General features: G+C 36.4%; 1 pseudogene; it reads left to right on the forward strand.

Annotated features, from left to right (window-relative positions):
- Window positions 1-24371, forward strand: part of LOC129237177 (40S ribosomal protein S3-like) — a 91572-nt pseudogene extending 67201 nt beyond the window's left edge.
- The last annotated feature ends 2396 nt before the right edge of the window (window positions 24372-26767 follow it).

A 26767-nucleotide genomic window follows, 5' to 3' on the forward strand; every position in this document is an offset into this window, starting at 1 on the left:
GTAGTTTTAGGGTTTACAGATTAGGTTGAGCTGGGTGTTTCCAGGAATGATAGATTATCAGGTTTTGTTTTCAGCTATTGTGAAAACAATATTGAGCGAAAAACCTTCGGCTGCTACGTCATCGGGTATTCGGTAGCAGACAAAGATGATAGGTTTACGATTTGGTCATTAACTATGGTGTAAAAGAAAATTGTAAGGAGAACTTCTGCTGCCACGTCACCGGAGATTCGGCAGCCGAATTCTGCTTAATCATTTCACATGTATCATGCACGAGTGTATACTCGTTCCATCAGTCGTTGTTCAGACGGCAACGAAGTGACACTGTGTTAAAATTTTTCGTATATCAACAACACATTCTCACACTTTGCGAGCTTGAGTTTTAATTGAGCGATTGGTGAAGTTGGCGGCTGGTAGGCTTAAACGAGAAACCTGTGTTGTTAGGTGAGCATTACTTACAGCGCAGAGGTGTGAGCGCAGCTTGCTTATGAAGAGGTAATGACTCGAGAGCGGTGAATGGCTTATGTCTCAAACACTGTATGTGTGCGGTGTAGATTTTCCTTATAGTTACTTTTGCGATAGTTGCAATATTATATTTTATAAACACATCTTTTTACGTTGGTACCCGATATTATAAAAGCCATCGAAGGGAAATTATGCACTGGCAGTGTAATTAGAAAGTAAAATAGAAACTAATAAAATAAACAGCCAAGAAAACTTTTCTGTGCGGCACTTTTTTCCGCAAATTTCTCCAGTGAAACCAACAATTACAGTATAAAAAAAATCAAAAAATGTGGTTACGGTGCACAGCGCAAATTCTATGGCACACCAAATTATAGCATTTTTCTCTACTTTTCTACTTTCCTTTCCAAGCGCTCCAATTTATTTTCATATTCATATTTTTCGTGAAAGTTTGCTGCGGTTTAAATTCAATTTGTTCACTTTACATTTCTCTCTGTATGTGTGCGTTTGCGACATTCACTTCCACACCGCAAAATAGAGGAATTAAAAAGGTGAAAATGAAAAATGCAAAGATTGCACCGCGAAACCCGGCTTTGTGGTTGTTATCGTTAAGTGTCAACTTTTTTTTGTCTCTAAAGAAGAAGAAAAACCAAAAATGATATGACTAAGCGCTTTGCGGTTGATGGAATTCTTCAGTGCGCTAGTTAAGTTAGAAAAGTTAAGTGTTTAAATGAAAAAAAAGGAACTTTTGAGTGAAAATAACGGAAATTTTACTATTTTTTTAATTGATTTTGCGCTAATTTTCAATTAACTAACAAAATAATTTTAATTAATGTTTAAAATAATCTGACATATGAATATTTCTTGTGTATGCGCGTATGCATGTACTTAAGTATATAAGTTAGGGAGAGCCAGTTGGCATGGAACTGTTTTTCGGCTCGTTTCTAGCAGATTTGGATAAAACATAAAAAATATTTGAAAAAATCGAATGAAGCGTAGCTGTAAAGTAAATTTTGAACTCCGGAAATTTAAGAAGCTACACTTGTGTTCACATTGCTGGAAACTGCGAAGCCGACGAGCTGGCCAGACAAGGGACCTGTTAGGCGGTGTGCCCGCGAAAGGAGATGATCGGAATCCCCTTGACAACCTGCGCTCAACTCCTGGAAGGATGGGCTTTGTACCAACTCAGCGAGCGCTGGGTAAGTACACGAACGTGTAAGGTCGCGCAGTCCTTTTAGCCAAGTTTGGATAGGAGGCGTTCGAGGGATATTCTGAGGATGACAAAATCTCATGTCTCAAATTTCGTGGGCATCCTCATGGGGCACTGCCCGCGTGGTACAAATGCCGTGAGACTCAGAATTTTTTCGAGTCCTTTTTGCGTCAGCTGTATGGAGGAGGAGGTGGAATCATCTCAGCACCTACTCCTTAGCTACCCAGCTCTTGCGGGACTAAAGTTTAAGCATCTTGGTTGTCACTTCTTTTCTGCGCCTGCTGATATAGCAGGTCTTGATAACAAAAATCTGTTGAACTTCATCAGCAGCATAAAGAGGCTAACACAACCGCAAATTAGTCACCGTTCATAGTCCACAATTACTCAACCCTCCCCACCCCTCTCCTTTTCGTCCTATTGTTTGTTCTTTCATCTCTTTTTTTCCTCTTGCAATGGTATCACAAAGGATGAACCAAACTTCTTTCGTCCAAGTGGGCACACTTTCTGGGCAACCATCACTTCCTAACCTAACACTTTTACTAATGCGCAAAATTGTGTATGCTAAATTTTTTTGTCGTAATTTTTTTTATTAAAATATGTTTATTTTATAGTAAAAACCCTGTAAACCGATGTTCCGGCCGCGGTAGTCTAGCGTAAGTGCACTAGCTTGCCATCTCAGAGGTTGTGGGTTCGAATCCCACGTAAAGCACGGTGCTCGCACTTTCCCAAATTTACTTACCTGTTTTTACAAAAAAAAAAAAAAAAATCTCATTCTTCAACCCCAAAAACTTATCCTTTCCATCCTTACTACCGCACAAAAGTCAGCGCATTATTTGCATTATGTGGCGGCTAAAACTAGCAAAAATAAAGAAAAACACACAGTTACACATTCCATCAGTGGTGCCAGCAAGAGGAAGCGGGCAACCGCAGTAATAGCGCAGGCACACCAATTTTAGCGAAGTCCTCCACCATCTGTGCGATCCTCTTGGCAGAAAAATGTCAAACACAGATGGCGTTCCAAGCAGGAAGAAGGCGCTCACCTGTCGTCCCATCTACTCGATGCTCACCATCTAAGCAACGCTCACCTGTCGTCCCATCTACATATATTCCCACTATTTATGACTGGTACCGACAGGCTAATCACCTGCCCTGTCAGAAATTAAAATAGATTAATGAGACCAACGCAGGCTCAGTGTCTTGTAGAGGCCCTATGCTTCCAAAATGAGCGAACGAGGAAAAAACAAAACACCAAAGTTCCAAACTTTGTAGGAAATTCGCAAACAGTGAACAAATTTAAACAAATTATCAGCAAAATTTAAATTTTTCTTTAATTATAGTCTTTGGAAAACTTTTAAGTATGCCACTTTAATTTTAGTATAACAAAGTGTAAGCTTATTGTGTTGCTGACTTCTTTTTTGTATCTATTTTGCCTTACCTCACATTTACACCTTCTACGAAGTTTGACTTAGTATCTGTCACATTTCTCTTTTGACTTTGACCCGTTTTGTCATGTGGGCGCTTTGTGGTGAGAGTTAACAATTTTTTACATAATTTATAGTTAGAAGGTGTAGCTCTAGGGTATGCAGAATAGGATATGTCCAAGGATGATAGATTACCAGGTTTGGCCTTTAGTTCTGGTGATAAATGATATTGAGCGTGCAAACTTCGGCTGCTAAGTCGTGTTTTTGTTTTCCTCTAATTCGTAGTGGGGCATAGGGCGTAAGTTTAAAGTCGATTAAAAATTGCTCTGATTTATCATAATTTTTTTGCACATGCTTAAAAGTATTTTAAGTCTCATAGGAAAGAAGAAAATGCTCAATGGCCATATGCAAGAAACAAATCTATTTTCACATTTATTTTTTATTTAAAGAATCGCAAAATGGCAAATTATATTTAATATTTTAATGTTGAAATCGGAAAAGCGACTACGTATAAATTTTTTTATATGCCAATCGAACTTAAAATTTAAAAAAATTAAAAAAATATGTATAATATATTTTTAACATCTAGCGGCATCTTGCGGTTATTTGCATTGAGCATGTATTCATGTTATTTATTTATCTAAGATATGTGGATGTGCATGTCTTTTATAAAAATCTGCAGAATGGAAGGCACAAAATTTTAAAAACTCAATTCTAGTACAGTAGAATGTAAACTTAAATTAAAAAACAAAAATAGCAATCATAATACCCTCGTAAATACTAAAACTCATATTAACTTCGTACTAATTAAAAATAGCTTCCTTCAAAATATTTCAGTAAATATAAATAATGGAAGCGTACACTTCCCGAATGGTAGTCACGCACAAACATATTTGGCTACTGCGGCCGCCAGTTCAAAATTTACTATAGAGTAATTTTAAGATGGACTTTTTTTCTTATAATTTTATGGAGAATCCGAATCTGCTAGAAACGGTCTAAAAAAAAAAAATAACCCACCCTAATACACGTCCGTATGTATGTATGTATTTCTGACTCTATAAGTATTTAAGTATTTTGTCAGTAACCATAACTTTTTGTTTGCGCGTTTTTTTTGAGAAAAAAAAGAGAAAAAAATCTCAGCGGCGTAAAACTCAACTAAATAAATCACTTCACAAAACTAACAACCACTGTTAGCAAAAACTGCGAAGTTTCCAAACAAAATTGGAAAAAATATTAAAAAAATAGAAAAAACTGTGAAAAGTGCATGCATAAACCGCAAAAATGGTTGAAAGGAAAAAATGCACACAAAGTTACGTGCAAACAGATGTACTTATGTATATGTTTATATAAAAGTGGCACGTGCCGTTAGTAGTGTGTTTAATTGAAATTTTTTAATAACTTTTTTAAATTTCATTTGAATTTTTTCCATAAAAATAGTCGCAAAAGCATCACGGTTATATAGTGATAGATCACAAATTATAGTATTCATAATTCAAACAATAATTTATATAATTTAATCATAAATATTGCAAATTATAAATCATTAATCATAATTCCTAAATCACAAGTTATAAATCATAAATAAAAAATAATTTATCGAAAATCTTAATTTTTAAATCACTAAGCATTAATTTTCAATAATTAATAGTTAGTGAGAAATCATTAAATCCTATTCAATTATCGTAAATCAGTACTAATTAATAATTAAATTCATAAATCATTAATTTTAATTCATAAAGCACAAATCATAAGTCATAAATTATAGACCACTATTCGAAAACCGTAATTCTTAAATCAATAATCACTAATTAACAGTCCTTAATCATTAATCACAAATCATTAACCATAAATAAATATTCATTAGTCATTAATCTTTAATTATTAATCATTACTCATTTATCATTAAATTTTTATATCATTTTCATTATCATTAATCATAATTCATAAATCACAAATCATTAATCACAAATCGTAAATCATTAAATAAATAATTACTAATTAGCAATTATTAAGTATTAATCATTACTCATTAATCACAAAATTCATAAATCTCTTTATATTATAAATCATTAATCATAATTCATGAAATATAAATCATTAATCGAAGTCTTAATTCTTAAACAAATAATCAATAATTAAAAATCATGAAATCTTAATTCGTAAATCAATACTGATTAATTATCAATCACTAATCATTAATCACAAATCATTAGAATTTAATCAGATTTCATTATTCATAAATAAATAATCATAAGTCAGTAATAATTACTCATTAATCATTAAATTCATAAATAATTTCATATTAAAAGTCGTTAAGCATATCTATAACTCATAAATCACAAATCATAAACTATAACTCATTAATACAAAATCTTAATTCTTAAACAAGTAATCAAGAATTAAAAATCAATAAATCTTGATCTCTTATCATTAATAATAAATGAATAATCACTAATCATTGATCACCCACTATAACATAAAATTATAAACCACTCAATATTATAAATCATTGATCATAATTCATAAATCACAAATCACAAGTCTTAAATCTTAATCTGAAATTCTAAAGTATAAATCATTAATCACAATTCACAAATTATAAATCATAAATCATTTTATTTTATAAATAACAAATCGTGATTCTTAAATCCCAAATCATAAGCCATAAATTATAGATGTTTAATCGGAAGTTTAAACCTTAAATAAATAATCACTAATTATCAATCATTAATCTCAAATTATTAAATCTTAATCAATTGCCATTAATCATAAATAAATAATCGAAAAACATTGTTCATTAATCATTACTTATTAATCAGTTCATAAATAACTTTATATTATGAATCATTAGTCATAATTCATAAAGCACAAATCATAAATTATAAACCATTAATCGAAATTTTTAATTCTTAAATCAGAACTCATTAATTATCAATCATTAATCATTAATCACAAATCATTAAAACTTAATCATTTGTCATTATTCGTAAATAAATAATTATAAGTCATTAATAATTACTCATTAATCATAAAATTAATAAATAATCATAAACTATAACTCATTAATAGAAAATCTTAATCATATATAAATCTTAAGCCTTTTATCTTACATCACTAATCATTAATCATTAATCAATAATCTTCCCATACCAACAATTCTTTATCACTAATTGTAAATAAATTATGAGCACTCATTAATTAATCATTTCTCATTAACCATTACTCCTTAAACATTACTGAACATAATGCAACTGCATTGCCTTAAAGTTACTAAGCCTACTAAAAATACTAAGAAAATTTACATTATTTGAATACTAATTTAAAGGCTGTGTGTTTCAATTTGTTCAACTACTATTGCTAATATTTTGCTCCTTTATACCAACTCGTACGTAGTGTTTTCGCAAGTAGCAGATACGAGCAGAAGCGTGAAAATATCTGTTGAACTTACAACTACTTATACCTGCAGTACTTTGAACACACCCATACATACATACAAAGAAATGCGCGCTGCCCTCAAAACTGAATGTTTAACTTGTCCAACTTAAAGTCAAGCAAAGCCAATAGCCGCTTTTGGTTGGGTCAAACTATTGCCACCCACCCTCAGAGGGCAAACCACTTCAACAAGTATCTACGAGCATTTAGTGCTAGGTGTGCGTTCGCCCATGATTCATCCATACAGTTGGGATGCTCCAGTGCTGGTTTGCTAGTTTGCCTGCTGGCTGCTTAGGTAAGCACTTGACAAGCACTTAAGTGCACCAAATGACCAACAGCGGGGCAAACGTGTAACAACAATGCAATAGCTATGGTTAACGTGCAACAGAGATAATAGCCAACAAAAGCAACAATAGATGCAAAAGTTGGAGGAAGTAACAGCAACAAAAGTAGCAACTCCTAAATTGTTATTTGCCGTATGTGACTTTTTCAATGCGTTTCAGTAGCAGAAGTTACCCAGCTGTGAGTAAAAGTTTCCGCTGGGATGAAGGCTTTTCAACTTTGTATTGCTTTAGTGTTGCTGATGTTATTGTGCTATCTATGAGATGTTGGTTGGCTGCAATTTGTTGGTCAACTTGGCATTTGTTGCTCCTCGTACGCCAGGTAAAATACTTACGTACTAAGAATACTTGCTGAGAAGAAGCACCTGATCCAAATACGTGCAAATTCGAGGCAAGACGGTAAATGTATCTATTTTTGTTTTAATATTAGCAGACGTCATAACCGAATGCCTTTGTGCGTGACATAGCAACAGTAGAAATAGTCGAATTAATTTTGCGGACATAAGGCGACAAGAAGTTTTTTCCACCGGCATTTATGGGACAATATCAACACCTGTATGTAATATATATTTGCAAAAGTTGTATGTTGTTGTTGTATATATAAATGTATACTGCAATATTTTTAGGTAACGCTCGAAAGAAACACATTTTGTGGATATTTGTATGATACTATGATAAAGCAATAAATATGTATTGCTAATTTGGTGAAGGAAATTTCTTATGAAGTGGCAAGAATTCAGCAGAGCCACTTTTTGAAGGTCATAGATAAGGTGCGTCTCAAATTTGAGCTTCTTGAGGTTTTCCGTCAGATTGACGTGAACGAGTCCGTGGGCCGATATGATCAGTGGCAGTAAGTTTCCACTACCGTTTGATGTCAATTCCCAAATCGGAGTATTCGCTGATTTTCTCTGTGTACGTTTTACAGGTATGAATATTTTTATTCAATGGGACTCCAATGTCTATGACAAACGCAGTGTTCTCATTTTTATTTACCACAAATATGTCAGGTCTATTGTGAGTTCTTGGGCGGCCGCCGTAGCCGAATGGGTTGGTGCGTGATTACCATTCGGAATTCACAGAGAGGTCGTTGGTTCGAATCTCGGTGAAAGCAAAATTAATAAAAACATTTTTCTAATAGCGGGCGCCCCTCGGCAGGCAATGGCAAACCTCCGAGTGTATTTCTGCCATGAAAAAGCTCCTCATAAAAATATTTGCCGTTCGGAGTCGGCTTGAGACTGTAGGTCCCTCCATTTGTGGAACAACATCAAGACGCACACCACAAATAGGAGGAGGAGCTCGGCCAAACACCCAAAAAGGGTGTACGCGCCAATTATTTATTTATTTTTTTTTATTGTGAGTTCTTATGGTATTCGTACGGATTGTTCTGTAACAATAAAGAAGCATGTTCTTAATGCACTGGTTCTGGAACATCGTTGAGCCGTTTAAGGTAGAAAGAGTTTGTTAATAGAGCACACTCAGCTAGAACATGGCTTACAGTTTCGCCGTGGCCGCCACATCTACGACATATGTCTTCCGGAGCATTGGGCTCTCTGATGACGTACTTTACATAATTTCGCGTGAGTGTTACTCCATCTTGCATAGCAAATATAGCACTTCCTGTTTCCACGAAAATTCCTTTATTGATTAGCCACTTTTCAATTAGTTTTAATATATGTCATGTATGGGCATTCGTGACCATTGTTCAACTTTGTCGATTTTTGTTGTAGTGTTTCTGCTGTTCAACTCGTATATCATTCTGAGAGGTGTAAATTTGTAAATTTGTAATTTTGTAAATTACAGGTATTGCAAATGAGTTGATAGCTCGGATCTGGTTATTGCCATTCAGGTTTGTCTTGCAAAGTACGTGGAGGCGTCTTTTGTACTCGGCTATAAGCTTTTTTCTCATTTGCATTGTTTCAACATTGTTGTTTTGTAATACTCCAAGGTACTTATAAACTTCACCCATTTCCATTTTCTTAATGTTCGATGTGGTGTTGTCATCTGTACCCGGTTCAACATTTATGACTTTGCACCTTGCAATTTTTATTTTTTGATGACTTCCATTGCTAACACCCTGTAACTAACAACTGAATGAAATAAACAAAAAACAGCAAACGCATTTTTTAGTGTGAAACGTCACATTGACAAAGAGTACACACTTTGAATTGTCTGATCGATACTTTACGAGATACCGATCATTACAAACATCTGGCGAAAAAGTAATGGATTTCGTTTTTTCCAAACCAATATGTATGTCGAAGACGAGGTGGGCTCTTCTTAATCGAACCAGACGACGGTGAAGATGAGATACGCTTCACTGACCAATTCACATGCCGCATCGAACCCTCACCTAACAACCCTCTCCCTTTGGACCCAAGATATCAAAGCAGCATTTTTTCTGATGCTAATACGGGCCCCGGGGCATGTAGGTAACGAGACCTCTGACTCCTTAGTTAGGATGCCACTGCCACTCCCTTCTGCAGCCATCAAAGCCACGGTTAGCGAATGAGTTACTACAACCCACAAGCGAGCTTGGCAGGCTGAGAGAGGCTGCAGATGGACAAAACTGATGCTACCTGTCATGCCCGACCGATTGTCGCAATTCCTCCTGTCACTAAGCAGAGAGGACTGCAGGTAGCTGGTTGGGTTGATGGCGGACCTCTTTCTATGGTCGAAGCACAAGAAAAAGGTAGGCATCTCAGCCAGTGTACTCTGCCCAGCATATGAAAAGGAGGATGAGACGGCGAACCACTTCCTATGCGTCTGCCCCGCCTTCGCTCGAATCAGGTTTGAGGTCTTTGGCGCTGATGTGTTAAGAAGCGACCACCCTGACTCCTTGAAACCACAAGATGTACTCAGATTTCTTCGGAGGTTGGGTAGATTTAAAGAAATTTAAAAGCGAAGCCGAGTGAAGTGCAATGGACTTAATGTTGTCTGAGTGCCGTACTTGCTAGTTAGTTGTCCCGACAAAAATAAAAGGTACAAAATGGCTTAAAGATAATAGTTGGATATAAGACTTGAAAATAATTTGATTCCAGCACAGTTAAAAATAGAGATCTAGAAAGAGTGTGATCCAGAGCGAGACTTCAAAAATTCTAATTCTAATGACTGAGTAATCGGTGCATAATTGAAGTAATTTGATTTAAAAATTTTAACATACAGACTTTGAAAACACATACCCTTTGAGAAATATTGAGGCGTATCTATTCACGTAGATGTTTGCAATTTATGATGTCATAAAATGTCCTAGAAAAATATCAGTTAGTGTATTATATGCCCTGAAAAAAGTGATTTTAAATTTATTAACACACAGTGGGTACTATAAGATGGAAAAGGCTCATTTAAATGGTCTGCAAGGAGAAATGAGACGGCTCATATCAACTGTGGCGCACTCTATTGCGTTGTACTCAGCAGCGATATGGGCTGAGGCCAAACATAGCCATATGCATGAGGTGGTCCGTAACGCAACGCTCTATGCACTGCATTCGCTTATACTATAAAGCGATAGCTAGCGATGCAATATGCGTTATTGCTAGAAAGATATCAGTTGACATCCTTGCGATGGAGCTGTATCGTTTATATGAAGCGAAAGGGGTGAAACCGACAACAGCAGAGAAAGCTGCAGAAAGAGTCGATCGATGGCAAATGGCAATGAAGATGGGATGAGTCTACGAAAGGCCAGTGCAAACAAACAAGCTCATACCAAATCTTGAAGAGGGGATGAGTAGGAAGCATGGCCATATCGACTACTACCTAACTCAGATACTCACTGGACGCGGCTGCTTCATGGAATGCCTACATCGTTTCAAGCTGGCTGATAGCACTCTTACCTCAGTTGCCCGAATACAGCTGAGAGCCCTCGTGGCCTTGAGGAAAGCCACGTTTCAGTGAAGAACGAGCTGGAAAAAGCATTCGAACATCCACCGTCTCACACAAGATTTGTTCGGTGTGTGTTGCTTTGCATTATGGGAGCTATGAAATCAACTGCAAAGGTAGATCTCGGGGTTATCCCCAACCTAACACCGATTGACTTGTATGCAGAAAATCGGGCTGTAAGCTCAGTTGTGAGGCTACAAACAACCGATCAGCTTACCTCATATGTTAACTCTATTAGAGGGAATGCCACGGTCAATTCAGATTATATGGCTCTAGTTACGAGTTTTCGAAAATCGCTCAAGACCGTTATCGAAGACGATAAATGGTGCAAAGGTTTATTTCCGTGAAGGAGACCATTAATGTATTTACCGATGGATCATAAATGGAAGAGGGGTTGGCGCTCGCATATATTGTGCAGAACTAAGCATCAAAATATCATTTAAACTCCCCAACTATTGCACTGTGTTTCAAGCTGAGATATTTGCTGTAAAGAAAGCTTTTGTATATACAAGCTCATATACAGAACTTCTGTGTGGACAGCCAAGCGACTATAAAATAGATCAAATTATACTGTCTATCATCCAAAAATGTCCATGAATGCATGGAAGAAATTTACAAGCTCGATCGTAACCGCAGGCTTTGTGTCTATTGGGTTCCAGGGCATAAAGGTATAGAGGGAAATGAGACAGTGGACGAAATTGCAGTGAGACTTGCAGGAGATCAAATAAGTCAAGTACTTAAACCCCTGCGTACAATTCAGAAAGAACTAGGGGAGCACATATTAAGGAAGGTGAAAGGTGGGTGGCGTAGTTTAACCAATTACGAAGTTGGCAGGATCATGGGCAAACGCGCATATGATGGCAGATATACTGAATCGGTTATATCGTTCAAAAGAAGTAGTTGTAGAACTTTAGTTGGTGCACTAACAGGGCACTACCTAGTTGCAGCGCATGTTTACCAGCTAAATCTAACTCTTAACGATGCTTGCAGAAAATGTAAGGAACTGGGTACAAAGGAAACTCTGGAGCATCTTCTATGCTATCGTCCGGTTCTTTCGAAAACTAGACTATGCTACTTGGTTGCTCTCAGTTTTAAAAGACTGGAATGTACCCCTGAACTGGAGCTTGAGCGACTCCTAAAATTCACGTACAGTATGCGCATCTTGAGCGATGCATATTTTCGCACTTTGCTTTGAACGAAAACAAGTTTTGTAATAGTAAATTTGGAAGTATAATAGAGTTTTGCTTGCTTGCAGCCTTCGCATACTACTTTAATTAAACTCAATTTTATGGCAGCAAATATTGGAAGAAATTACAGAACAAACTAAATGGACAATAATTTCAAAAACTCAAACCAAAGTAAAAATTAATTAAGACTTCAATTGACAAATATTTTACTTTCTGCTATTTTCTTTCACTGTCTTTCTCTACCCCTCTTCTGTTCTTAGACAAATTTGTTTGCCCTGAAGTAAGTCGAAAAAATTGCACAACTTTCTCAGCAGTTCCCAGCACGTTTGACAATGACACTTGAATTTTTCGAGCTGCGCAATTAAAACTAATTGAAAACTTAAAAAAATTCCGCACAGATTTGGGGCAGATGCGAAGACGCGCAGCCGATAACGGCATTCCAACAATGTGCACTGTATATACAAGTGCACTGTAGGCAACACAGAGGAGAAAATGGGAAATTAAGATAAATATGTAATTTCTAAGAGTGTGTGTAATAATACAAAAGAACAGTAAACGAAAAGCCAAAGCAAAAATATTCACCAACAAGAAAACGTAGAAGTCAAAAACAAAAAAAAAAAAACAGTAAGAAGAAATGAAAATAGAAGAGTGTAAAGAAAAACCAATATAAACTCCAATTTCAAGTCAAACAATTTTCTTTCACTTTTCGCACACGTAAATATGTATTGAATAAATTGGTCGCATGTACATACATACATACACATGTAAGTGTACTCAAGCCAACTTAGAACACACTCCTTGTGCCTGCGTATGTGTGCGCTATATTGCAAACGTAGTTGATACTCATACATATTTTCTATATTCATTTTCATGCCCGTATTGAGTTTCTCAAGTGGGAATGGCCAACTTACTTGGCTCATATAAATTGTACAGCTTTGGCACTTGCATTGCGAAACAACAAATTTTCGATTGTAACAACAGCAAGAACAAATACCATAGCAACGCTAGAAAAAATGGGCAAATAACAATAAAATAGAAAACTTGAATGCTCAACACTCCAAAAGTCATTTTGAAATGTTTTGTAACAACAGCTCACACTAGAGACCGAAAATAAGACTCGTATTCAAGTTTTCTAAATACTTTGGCAACAATTTTCGATTTTTAGAAGAAAAGTTTCGTGTTGACGATAGAAAAAAAGAGGAAAGGAGAGAATTAGAAAAGTGTCCAACAATTTCAATTCAAATGTATTGGTGACGGTAGAGTCAGGTGGCGAACGAATGATATCGTGTGAATGGGTACGATTTAGGTCATTTCTGATAGTTTTTATCCGTAAAAAAAGGCGACGTTGTGCAGATAAGCTTAAGCTGGTACGAGAAGTACCAATTTTATTAGAACAAATACTTTTTTATTAAAAAATTTAAATCAAATTTCTTACTAAAAAAGTTATAAAACTTTTATTTTATTAAAAAACTACAAAATTTGTATTTATTAAACAGATCATAAAAATATTTTTTTATTAAGAAAGTCATAAATATAGGTATATATAATATATATTTTTTTTTAAGCATCATAAAAATATTTTTGTAATATATTAAAAAATCATATAAATATTTTTAAAATATCATAAAAATATTTATTTCTTTTTTTTTTAAATTATAAAAGTAAAACAAGATGCAGCAATTTAATTAAAATAAATACTTTTTACTAAAAAACATAAAAGCAAATTCGTATAAAAAAAGTTATATAAATATTTTTGTAATGAAAAAGTTATAAATTTTTTTTAATAAATCATAACAAATTTGTTTATTAAATAAATCATAAAGATATTTTTTTATTGAAAAGAAAAATAAGTGATCATAAAAATATTTTTTTTATTGAAAGAGTTATAAAAATTAAAAAAAAAGTTAAAAAGATATTTTTTTATTAAAAAATTAGTAAGAAGAAGAAAAAAATTAAAAGCATTTTTTTATTAAATAAATTATAACTTTTTTTTTATTAAACAGATCATAAAAATATTTGTTTATTAAGAAAATCATAAAAATATTTTTTTAATAAAAATATGATATCTTTCTTTTTAGTTTCAATTATTATTAATATAAAAAAATGTACAAATAAAACGAGAAGCATCAATTTTATTAAGACAAAAATTCTTATTAAAAAAGTTATAAAAATATTTTTTATTAAAAAAATTATAACAATTTTTTATCAAATAAATCATAAAAATATTTGTTTATTAAAAAATTCAATAAGAAGAATAAAAATCATAAAAATATTTTTTTATTAAAAAAGTCAATAAGAAAGAAATCATAAAAATACTTTTCTATTTATAAAATTTGATTTAAGTAAACGAATCATAACATTTCTTGCAAAAATCATAAAAATATTATTTTATTAAAAATCGTAAAAATTTTTTTTAATAAAAGTTCTTTTAATATAAACCATAATATTTCTGAAAAAAGTCATAAAAATATTTTAATATTATTAAAAAAATCAGAAAGAAAAATAAAAAAAAAACATGAAGATATTTTTTTATTAAGAAATATATACTTTTTTTTATTAAACAAATTATAACATTTAAAAAAAAAAATCTTAAAAAATATAATTATATAAAAGAAAATCCAATTTATTTATTAAATAGATGAACAACAATTTAATTTATAACACGTGTTATTACTATAAGGCATTCTTTGGAAAAAACGCTACTGACAAACTTACAATTTTGTTAAAATGAATATTTGACCCAAGCTTGGTTGGTACATTATCAAGATTTTCAATTACGAGCTACTTCATTTTCAAATGTCAATAACTTTAAAGCGAAAGTTCAGCTACACTTCAGGCAGAGGTACTATAGGTGCCCACCGTCAACGCAGCAGCCAATTTCCTGCTCTCAAGTGTGCCCTGGTTTTAGGAAAAACACAATTTTTTTTATGCAAGAGCAGCAAGCGAAATGAAATACACTAATCTTCTTCTTATTAATTGGCGCTATAACCGCTTAAGCGATTTTGGCCGAGTTTAACAAAGCGCGCCAGTCGTGCTAACCGGCGCCACTTGGACACACCAAGTGAAGCCAAGTCCTTCTCCACCTGATCTTACCAACGCAGATGAGGCCTTCCTCTTCCTCTGCTACCACCAGCTGGTACCGCATCGAATACTTTCAGAGCCGGAGCATTTGTATCCATTCGGACGACATGACCCAGCCAACGTAGCCGCTGGATCTTTATTTGCAGCTCATCGTTCCATCGCCTACGATATTCGCCGCTACCAACGTGTAAAGGTCGAAAAATCTTCCGCAGAATCTTTTTCTCGAACACTCCAAGCGTCGCTTCATCGTATGTTGTCATCGTCCAAGCTTCTGCGCCATACGTTAGGACGGGCATGATGAGAGCCTTGTATAGTGTTAGTTTTGTTCGTCGAGAGAGGACTTTACTGCTCAGTTGCCTACTTAGTCCAAAGTAGCACTTGTTGGCAAGAGAGATTCTGCGTTGGATTTCAAGGCTGACATTGTTATCGATGTTAATGCTGGTTCCTAAATACACGAAGTCTTTTACAACCCCGAAATTACAACTGTCAACAGTGACGTGGGTGCCGATACGCGAGTGCGACGACTGTTTGTTTGAAGACAGGAGGTACTTCGTTTTGTCCTCGTTCACCACCAGACCCATTCGCTTTGCCTCTTTATCCAGTTTGGAGAAGGCAGAACTAACAGCGCGGTTGTTAAGGCCGATGATGTCAATATCATCGGCATACGCCAGCAATTGTACGCTCTTATAAAATATTGTGCCTGAGCGATTCAGTTCTGCGGCTCGTACGATGATCTCATTACGATGCATCAGATTAAAGACACACAGCGAGTCACCCTGTCTGCAACCTCGTTTGGTATCAAACGGCTCGGAGAGGTCCTTCCCGAAATACACTAAATGTAATAATTAATATAATAATAATAATTGGCATTTATACCCTTTGCAGAAATACATTCAGAGATGTTTGCGTTGCCTACCGAGGGCTAACCAGCATTAGAAAAAATCCTTTTCTATCATTTTATGTTCAAGTCGCACACAATTATATTAGGTCAGTCTACAAGTTCGTGCGTTTTTTAAAGGTGGTTTTAAAATTAATAAAAAAGATGTTTAAAGTGCGTATTAATCAATAATATATTTTCCTTCATTATTTGCAATGTCTTCCCAACACTAAGGCAAATTTTTAATTCCCTGCTCAAAAAATTGTTTGTCCTTGGAGCCAAAATACGCTTCGATATCCCTTTTTATAGTTTCTTTTGAGGAGTAGTTCTTGTTACTCATGTGAAGTTGAAGTCCACGGAAAGGTGATAATCACAAGGTTCAATATCCGGAGAGTATGGTGGATGTGCCAGTAGTTCCCATCCGAACTCGTTCAGCTTGCCTAATGTTTGCGTTTTCGTGGTGAAACAAAACTTTGCGTCACTAAAGACGGTCGATTTTTTTTAAGCGCCTCTTGCAGGTTTGATAGCTGGTGGGAATAATAATCAGCAGTTATCGTCTGGTTTGGATCTAGAAGTTCATAATAAACAATACCGGCCATATCCCATCAAGCAGACATGAGAACCTTCTTGGGGTGAAGGCCATTTGTAGGGGTCGGTTCTGGTGTTTCATCTTTATCCAACCATTGGCGTTTGCGAACAGGATTATTGTAAAGGACCCATTTTCCATCACCAGTAACGATACGGTTGAAAAAACTTTCTTTTTCAAGCCGTTGCACCAGCTGAGAACACACCTTCACTCTTTGCTGAAGGTTGGCGACGGAAAGTCTATGCGGAACTCCATTTTCCCAGCTTTGATACCTTTCCCTACTGAACCAGGTTTCTGTGAACTTTTCCATGCGATGAATTTAACCTCTGATCATATCGACTGTCAAATTTGGCTCAGATTCCACGAGTTCGAGCAAGGCGTCGGAGTTAAGGACTCGGGGCATCCTCCACGTCGCAGTTACTACTTCGGAATTTTGAAAATCACTTTGGCGCAATCCTTACACTCTCGGTATCCTCTCCGTGAACAGTGTTTATTTCTGCAGCAGCTGCCTTTTTATCACTTTTATAAAAAAAATGCAAAATATGCCTCTTATACGCGTTCGAAGACTCCATTTTAGTTTTTAACCACATGTGATTCTATCCGCGATTAAAATCACATGTTGAATGCACAATATGTCAAAGAAAATATAAATAGTTCCGTTATATTCCGCGAATAATTTTTTGTATGCAAAAATCGTACAAAAGTGAAATTATTGGTAAAATACGCACGAACTTATGGTCTGATGTGATATTAACACCTGTACCTCTGATACTAGTTTATATCATCATTAATCGGTATTCGTGCCACTTTTGATTTCACAAACATAAATCGCAAACGTTTCATACTTTTTTGACCTGCACTATTCAGATAAAGATGAAAAATACAAACTTTAATCAGGCCTTATTTTTCACTTATTTCCTTAATTAGTTGAATTTAGAAAACAAGCAAAAAAAAATTATCATTTCCAATTTTCCCATTTGCTAGTTGACCCACTTCTTTCCAATTCAACTGCTTATCTATTTGGAGCAAAGCTACTCAGCTCATCAATGCTCGTTCAACAAACGTGCCCCAATTAGCGCTGCTATGTTGATGCCACCTGAGCAACACTGTCCACTGGTGCGTGTATACAGCCCATAAATATCGGAGCACCGAACATTATGTTGGAATTTGCCACCAAGCCACACCCGAATAAAAAATAATCACCTGCACACACACACACACACACATGGAGACAAGGGTATGCATATAAAAGTACGCAAATAAATGCACACAAGCAGAAATATAAGACACGCGCTTTGAAATTAATTTTTTCTTCTTAGGGTTGGCAAACATGGGTTGGTAAATTAACGAATACACGGCGTGGCATGCAACATGGTGCTAATGCATTAGCGAAAGCTAAAATGAGATACAATAAAAAATGCGAAAAGTTATGTATTCACTCAATAAAGTCGAGGGTGGAATGCGCAGAGCATAACAGCGCGCTGGAGATGAGACAGTCAGCCAGTCAGCCAGCCAGGCACCTAGCTAGCTAGGGGCATAGAATATATTGCAAAATTATACAATTATGTGGCGCAGACGGTGCACGCCCTCCGGATAACATTGCCAGCATTAGCGAAAAACAGCGCAGCTGGAAAGTATGCTACACTTCTTTATTGTACCCACACACCTAAGTATGCTCGAGCATGGCGGCAGTAGCGCGTTCTTACGCGTGATGAGTGCTTTTGTAAATTATGGCACTACTTCAGCTCCACGCCCGGTTGGTATTTCATGTTTCAACTGCCTGCGCCGGTGAACATGGTCATTAGTCAAATTAATATGCAGAAAATGAGCGCACTAGAAAAAAGGGAGAGTGCGAGAGAAATATGTTTGCATGTATGTACATATGTACGTAGAGCGATGAAAAAATTAATTCCAATTTTTTTTTGTTTTTTCTGTAAATTATGTAATTTAACTGAAAATGCCTGCTCTGCCGCCAATGGAGCGCACCAGTGGCAATAAAACAGTTGCTATGAACGACATGAACGATGTGTAGAACAACAGCGATAACAAAAGCTGAAAGAACAATAGGAGTAAATTTACGTGAAAGCTTAGTAGGAGTAGCTGTAGTGAGCAACATGGGATTCTAGGTAAAGCAACTAAGCCCAAAGCGACGGGTTCCAATTGTATGTGGGTGTCTTTCTGATATTACATATTTTATTTTGACACTGACAGGCCATAGTGGCCTTAAAACTTTACAACTTTAAGAAATTTAGAAAATTAATTTCCAAAGGGTGAGTAGTGTTGTCAAAGTTGTGAGTTTATAAGTAACATTTTTGGATCAATTGCATTTCCATTGCTTCTTCTTGATTGGCGCGATAACTGCTTACGTGATTTTGGCGGAGTTTAACAAAGCGCTCCAGTCGTTTTTTTTCTACCAGTCTTTCTTCACCTAATCTTACTAACGCGAATGAGGCCTTCCCCCTCCTCTACTACCACCAGCTGGTACCGCATCGAATACTTTTAGAACCGGGGCGTTTGTACCCATTCGGACGACAACCAACAAAGGCGCTGCATACTTATTCGCTGGACTTTGTTTATGTCGTCGTAAAGTTCATACAGCTCATTGTTCCATCGCCTGCGATATTTGCCGTTGCCAACGTGCAAAGGTCCAAAAACCTTGCGCCGAATTTTTCTCTCAAACACTTCAAGCGATACTTCATCGGATATTGTCATCGTACACGCTTTTGTGTCATACGTTAGGATGGGCATAATGACAGTCTTGTAGAGTGTTAGTTCTGTTCGTCGAGGAAAGGACTTTACTACTCAATTGCCTACTTGGTCCAAAGTAGCACTTCTTGGCAAGAGAGATTTTACGTTGGATTTCCAGGCAGACATTGTTATCGGTCTTAATGCTGGTTAATGCTGGTTCCGAAATAAACAAATTCTCTTGAAACCTCGAAATCATAACTGTCAACAGTGACATGTGTGCCGAATTTCCATTGAATTTTCGTTTCCTAAATATATATATTTGTCATTTAACTCCTATTAGAGTATAGGGCGGCTATATGAGTATCTATATATCACAGCATGCACTGAGAATCTATTGACATCTATGTGATTAGCTGAGGCAGAATGGGGGTCCGATATTGCGAAGGGAGAAGGATAACGAGAAAAAGGCGAGTCAGCTTTGTGATTGAATTTATAATAATAAAAACTTGTTCGAGAGCCACAAATAAAGTCTGTTATGCATTCCATAGGCCTATTTTCCATGATTCTAGTGTTGGTGGTACGATATAGAGCTAACTAATTTAACCTTAGTGTTTGTTGGACCAAGCATAGCATCCCTAAATTGGCTCAGCTTTTAGACGCCGGGACTCTCTAAAATACTAAATGATTGCAGTGTTGCATAAGCGATGCTTAAAGAGCTAATTAGTATGATGAAAGTATCAAAGCTGGTGACACTAAAAGCGAATCTGATCCATAGAATATCGCGATAGGATGACGGCTTAGCGAAACATGGACAGAGAAATTTGCTAACGGATTGAAGCAGCGAGGGAAAGTTCTTTCCACATGAAATTACGTCTTCGGTCCCTTAAATGTTTCCTTTGGTATATTTTGTTGTGCGGTGTGGAGGCATTGCCACTAAAGGTTACGACACATTTGAGATGTGATGTTATCGGATGATGAAAATATCAGTGACAGTTAGTACCAAAGAAGTCTTAACAAAACTTCGATAGGTTAGAGATCTTTTATTATAAGTAAATATAAAGTGCCGCAAAATCTCATATTTTGGTCATATTATACCTGGACGAAAATGTGAGTTGTTGCAGCTGATTGTGAAAGGTAAAAACGAAGGCAAACGAGGTATTTGAAGGAAGTAAGAGTCTTGACTGCGTAGCCTAAGAGAGTGGACAGGATTTAGGACTATCGGGCAGTTGGTTGAAGCAGCACGAGGCAGAGACATTTATCATATTACCCTACCTAATATTTTATAGCTTCATTGAATGCTGAAATAAAAAATAATTATTTATCATATTTATACAGGGTGGGCCAAATAAGACCTACTAATGTTAAGCACAAATAACTTTTGCAATAATCATTTATTTTGGTTAATTTTTTTTATACATTGAATATATTTTATGGAAATTATGTATGAAATATTGCATCAGACAAATGTTCACCATTTTTCTCTATACAAAGATTGGCTCTTTTTAACGCGTTTTCCATTACACCACATAATGTTTCTGGTTGAAGGCTCAGTATTTCGCCTCGAATATTTGGCTTCAGCTGTCTAATATGTAGTCTCTGGCTTATTAAGCTACTCTTTCACTTTTAAATATCCCCATAAAAAGAAGTCGGGCACAGTCAAATCTGGCGAACGAGGTGGCGAAGGGAAATCTGAATTTTTGGAAATCAGACGTTCGCCAAAAATTTCACGCAGCAGGTCCACAAATTAGGATACGGCTCCGCCATTGGCCGCAAGAAGTTTTCAATCAATGTTCTGTAAGAAGCCCCTGAAATCGATTCCGGCGTTTCATCCGCATTTTCGAAGAAATATGGACCGATAACTCTAGTGGCCATAACACCGCACCAAACAGTACATTTAGATGGGTGCAACTGATGTTGGTGTGTTGCCCTTGGAGCCCCATAATCTACAGTTTTGTTTGTTGACATAACCATTTAAATGGAATGGCGCATCCGACATCAAAACATTATTTAAAAAATCAATTTGTGTGGCTAATTGTGTAAGAATAGAAAAACTCGATAATTTTAACGCGTTGTGTTATACTTCAGGGTTCCATAATAAATTTCCAACAATTCAATTATAACCTACAAAAAGAGAAAAATAAATATGTCAAAAAATAAAGAAAGTTATTTGTGCTTAACAGTAGTAGGTCTCATTTGGCCCACCCTGTATTAAAATTATTGAACAATTTATTACTGTGATCGCTTACATTGTGTATTAAGAATTTTCAAATAAAGAGGAAGAAGATAAGACAGAGATGGTGATACTGAAAGCGAATCGCTGCTCTCAGTGAATTTGAGCAAATCAGCTGATTAGTTGACGTAATATGTAATGTAATATTCGTATTCATTTTATTGTTGTATTTTTTCTCATTTTTATTGCTATTCACGAGTGAACTCCCCCTACAACATTTTCTTTCATGTTTATTTATTGTTACGTCACAGCCAGAATCACTCTCGCGGTTGTCGCAATCTTGTATTCTATTATTCTTGAGGCCTATTAGCGCATGGAGATGATATTTCGTTGCACTTCTTATGAACGATACACCAATTCAAGTAAAACCATATAATTTGACTCTCTAATAAATTTGCTCAGGTTATCTAACGAGAAACTTCAAAATTCTGTCAACTGCCGTAATTTCTGTGCCTCACAAACCTTCCTCAATCTAAACATCCAAGGTCCGGGCCCTTCCATCTGTACCATATTCTTTTAGCATGCCTCGCACGTAGCGAATGAGTGCTCCATAATACCAGGTTTCTACAACGCCTAATACTAGGTTGTTCAATAATTTGCACGATTCGATAAGACACAATTTTATGATTTGAAATACACTTTATTACTCCGTGTAGTCTCTTCGAACGTCAATACACTTATTCCAATGAGCTACGAATTTATGAATTCCATCTTTGAAGCGATAATCTGGAAGGGCTGCAAAATGCACTTCCACTGCTGTTATGACCTCATCATTTGATGAAAACTACTTTCCACGCATGCATATTTTTAGGTCTGGAAACACATGGAAGTCACTGAATTTGTCTGATGAATTGCGTAGAGACTGAAACAGTTCGAACTTTAATTCATGAAACTTAGCCAATGTCAAAATGCTCTTGTGACACGGTGCATTGTCCTCATGAAAAATAATTTGTTTCTTTTGCAAACTGGGAGGTTTTTCACGCATTTTTTTAATTCAGCTGGTCTAAGAAGTTACAATAATACTCAGAATTTTCTGTTTTACCTGTTTGTAAGTAGTTTACAAACAAAATTTCTTTCGCATCCCAAAAATTGATGTTAACACCACCTTAGCCGATTTCTGGACCCGAATCCGTATCCGAGCCGAATAACCAGGTTCACACCACTCTTTAGCCTCTTGTTTTCATTTAAGATCAGAATGATAGACCCAAGTCTCATCCATAGTGATGAATCGATGCATAGAATCCACTTTATTTTTTCGAAAACGCTCTAAATGCTGCTGAGAAAGTCGCATTCGCATGTGTTTTTGTTCCATTGTTAGCGAATGCGGCACCTATTGCGCGCACAGCTTTCTGAAACCTGAAACACTGAAAATATTGCTTACACTGCCCAATGAGATGCCTCGGGATTCTTCTAAGTCACGTTTAGTCACTCGACGATTTTTCAATCCGATATCCTGTATATTTTCGTGGCTGACCACCACCTTCTCGCACCAAGAGTATAAAATTAAATTTCACTTTCATTTAGACAGAAATGGGTTTTCAATGCCAGCGTCGCGTATTAATTCGAGCAGGCTTCTGAATTAGCCATTTCTTCGCTTTGTCATTTCCTATATCTGGACACGCAGATTCAAGATGCTATCATCAACTTGGAATGCTATGCGGAATTGCTACTTTGAATTTCTTCACTAGCTTGGCGCTAGCTTTGTTTGAATCTGCATACATCCCAAATAACTGTAGTGACTGAGCGATACCAAATTTATCGCAATAGATACCAACACCAGTTCCGTAAAAGCTCCTTTTTAGTCGAACTGGCCGCTTCTTATTGGAGAAGGTACCTGAAATTCCTTGTTAAAATCAGTGTTGGCTGCTATATAAACGCTGACACTGTCTTTTGTATTATATTTGTGTTCCCCTCTCTCGTGTATAGGTGCAGGGCCAAGCGTGCGTGACTTCAATATTGGTTCACTTTATTATGCTAGACGTTATTGCAACCGTTAGCCGTTACTATATACGCTGCTGTTTTTACGCTGCTCAGTTTATATTATATGGACCAACTAAGGCACTTTGTGTTAATATCGGCCTTATGAAAGAGTCTTACTCTTGTTAAGAGGAAACTGATGCAATGAGCCGAGTTCACATTGCGAACGTCTTCAATTCATCTTTCAGAAGTCGTTTGAGTGCAGTAGACATCAGCTTGACGAACGAAGCGATAGCAAAAATCAGGTTTTGCTGTATACCTACAGGGAGTGTTGGATGAGAAGAGCCATCGTATTCGCAAGCTGACCACTATGATGCCAAGGCGATTCAATTTCGAGCCTGGTCGCTTCGAATTGTATGCCGAGAAAGTACGAAACTCTGCGTTATAAGTTGACTGCAGGATTGGCAGTGCATCGTGCTTGCTTTGGTGTATTGCGTTTCATTATGTATTCGTGAATGAATCCAAGAGATTTGTGGAAGAGTGACCTCAGACTAATTCATCCATCTTTATTCTTTCTACTGAAATCTATCCAGGTGTAGTACAATAGTCTCCTGACTGAGTGCTTGGACTTGTCCAACCCCCCACAAATCTAATCTAATCGATCTAATTATGGATTGGGAAGTATGATAGTCGTGATGATTGACGAAATTCATCAATGGTCTGATGATTCACTCTGGCGATCCATGCAATGAGTTCATTGAAACCGATATCCGTCATGTGTCGTTGCGTTAATGTGTTAAGGTGGTTGAGTATTAATGCGCAAACGATGATGCCTTCCGATCCCAAGTATAAGATCGGTTCCACGAGGGCATTGCCCGATAATGTGTCAGTTGTGGAGCCCAATAATGAAAAAATCTATGAGACCTCACACGCAGAATACAAAAATCCAGCACCCAAACCACCGCATGAATTGGAGGAGGTTCTAAAATTTGTAATTATTTGTAAATTTTTAATCTAAAAACAGCTTTTATGGAAAAGTGAAGTAGAAAATCAGCAAAAAAATTAAACATGACGTCTTTAAGGGGCAACTAAAAAAAAATTAATATATATATTTCATATCTCAAGTGAGACCAAAATTTAGCACTTTTACCGGTAGCACAAGCATACCTAAGCGCCCGCATCCGTTTTAAATTACACGAACTATGTAAAAATTAAAGATCAATTTTGTATGAATAGCTCAAGCCTCCGGCGCTGAACTGACTTAATGCTCTCACTCTCGTTTTCAATGTAGCCAAGTATAGTATGTAAATTTATTTAACCTTCACTTTATTTATTTAACTCTGCATGTGCTTGTGTCTGTGTGCACGAGCGCAGATGCGCCTTTGAAGTTTAGCAGCAGGAGAACCGTTGCTTTTCCTCTAGAGATAGTTTCCCCGATCCGTTCCGACCTTTGTCGCCCTTGTATTGTACGCGCGTCGTTACGCAGACAAAGTGCGTCATCGAAGAAAGCATAGCAGTCGCCTTCTCGTCCGTAAATAAATAAACACCTACCCTCTCCGTCATTCCGGCGCTCTGGCTCACTGGCAAGCAGGGAAACGAAGGCGTAGGAACATAACAAAAGAAAAACAATTTAATTTTATTTGCCTCATGAGATTGCGGATGAAAAATTCAAGATGCTACAGGTTTACCATCAAAAGCAAAAGCCGTCAGTGTCGCGCCCATTTCCTATAAGTCCGCATACCGTCCCCACCTACACCCGATACACCCATTCATTTTATACCGAAATTCATTGCTTTATGCGCCTATTTTGGTTAAATGTATTACCCAGATCGGTTATTTCTTATGAGCCTGTTTTTCCTTTTTCTTTTCATTTGGTTGGTTGTGTTGTGCTACGTTGCGTTGCGTTGGCTGCTTTGTTTGGCTATAGTATTTTTCCACAGCACACAGACTACCAGAATTGTGCTGAGGAAGCAGCTACGTATCTGCCTTCTATAGGCCGGCCAAAGGTTGCTCATCGTTGTGACACAAATTAACCGCCATTACTTTTAAGCGTTGCATGGCGACAAAGAAAATGTGTTGTTGGTGGTGGTGCACTTACTGCTGGAAATTGCCACAACACGCTCACAATACATGTTTAAGTATGTGTTGTGTGTTGGTACAATGGGAAGGTAAAAATGAAAATGATAATAAGAAAAAAAAAAAAACCAAAGAAGAAATATTCAAATACAAAAAAGAAAAAAAATATATATTAAAAAACAGGAAAAAAACCTTTACCAATGACCGCTACGTAACTCAGCTTTACCGTAGCCGAAGGTGAAGAAGTTGCTGCAGACAGCATATTTTTGCTGCTGACGTGGCTGCTGTGGCTCTACACATATTTATTACGGCTATTAGTGGCGGCAATGGTCGTTGAAACGAAAATCATCTCATTCCTTTTATAGCTCGACTTTCGACAAATTCATGCAACACTGCGCACATTACTTATTTGTTTTTGTTTTTTGTTGTTATTTTTTGTTATTCTTGCCTTACAGCCGGAAGTTGGTCTTAAAATTTGGAGAATCCATTTCTTTATTATTTAAAATGTACGACCATTACGTAAATCGTGTTTGAAGTGGTTAAAGAGGCAAATTAATGACAGATTTGGGACGAATTAAAAACTAACTCTGCATTAAAAACCGACATAGGTCGCGCGTTTATGGTTTGGTGGTTTGGTTTCGGATGGTTTCGAATTAGGTGCAAATGGAGGTTTGTAAAATGTAGCGTAAGTGATTGCCGGACAAGCGGTTTTATGGCCAAGTCAGCTCCTTGAACTCTGGAGAAAGGCACGCAAAATTGCTCAGCAGAAGAGATAATCTTAGTGCAAGGTCAGGTTTTCGGAATTGAATAGCGTTGGTCCAACTTTATGCCTAAATTTTATTACTTGAAGCAAGCAATATTTTTTATGTACGAGTACGAATGTGTAGCATACATTTGCTGTTTGGAAAATAGTAGTAGCATTGCCACATGAGTATGCATTACTTTTGGTTTTGATGCGTAATCTAAATGGCGATCTGCGTGGTTGAGAGTGTACCGTTCGATGGCCACTGTGAATGCGAGTAATTAATTTATGCAAACATATTTTCGATAGGCTACAGCCCACCACGGAATGTATCTCTGTCATAGAAAAGCTTCTCATAAAAACCATCTGCCCCTCAGAGTCAGCATTGTAAGCGCCCCAAGTTTTGAGGCAAAATCAACTCTTACACCGCTAATTGAAGAAGAAGCATCCTTGTAAAAGGATGTAAGTGCTAATTATACTTTATTTTCTTTATATTATTACCATAAATCAATATATGTATAACTCATTTCATTTCGGAAAGCACAATTATTTATAAGAGAAAAAGCGTTTCTTCCAGAACAACTAAATGCAATCGAGATTTCAATAACCGCCATGCGTATAGACTGCCACTAGTTCATATTAGA

Source organism: Anastrepha obliqua, chromosome 1 (assembly GCF_027943255.1).
Source record: "Anastrepha obliqua isolate idAnaObli1 chromosome 1, idAnaObli1_1.0, whole genome shotgun sequence".
Taxonomy (NCBI): domain Eukaryota; kingdom Metazoa; phylum Arthropoda; class Insecta; order Diptera; family Tephritidae; genus Anastrepha; species Anastrepha obliqua.